The sequence below is a fragment of the Penaeus monodon genome, chromosome 34 (assembly GCF_015228065.2).
Source record: "Penaeus monodon isolate SGIC_2016 chromosome 34, NSTDA_Pmon_1, whole genome shotgun sequence".
NCBI lineage: Eukaryota > Metazoa > Arthropoda > Malacostraca > Decapoda > Penaeidae > Penaeus > Penaeus monodon.
In genome coordinates this window covers 5,767,660-5,768,071 of record NC_051419.1, presented here as the reverse complement: position 1 = coordinate 5,768,071, position 412 = coordinate 5,767,660, and positions in this window count along the sequence as shown.

Here is a 412-nt window from a genome sequence, read left to right as displayed (position 1 = left end):
ACGGATCTGTCATGTTATAACTGAGTAATGATGATAAAATGGTGGTAGTAGCTACTGTAACAATGAAGGTTTGACGTTTGTATCACAAGTAACAGAGCAGTAACACAGTAACCAAAGCTATTGCTTGTATGACAGGAAATTATGATCATAGCTTAACTAGCTGTCAGCTGAACCAAAGGCATGTGACAGTGACGCGAAGGGAGCTTGACAAGGCGCAGGGAAGGCTCTTGACACAGTCCGTAAAGTGAGAGGTGACCCTCATGACACAATGTCCACAGCCTCTAGCTTTCACAAAGCTTTAGGAGAGAGTGAAAAAGACGTGACAGTTTGTGAGTAGGTCAGAAGAAGGGAACCTGCTGTTGTATAATATGTTAGGATTTTCACATTCTTTGAGATATATTTACCCTTTTGT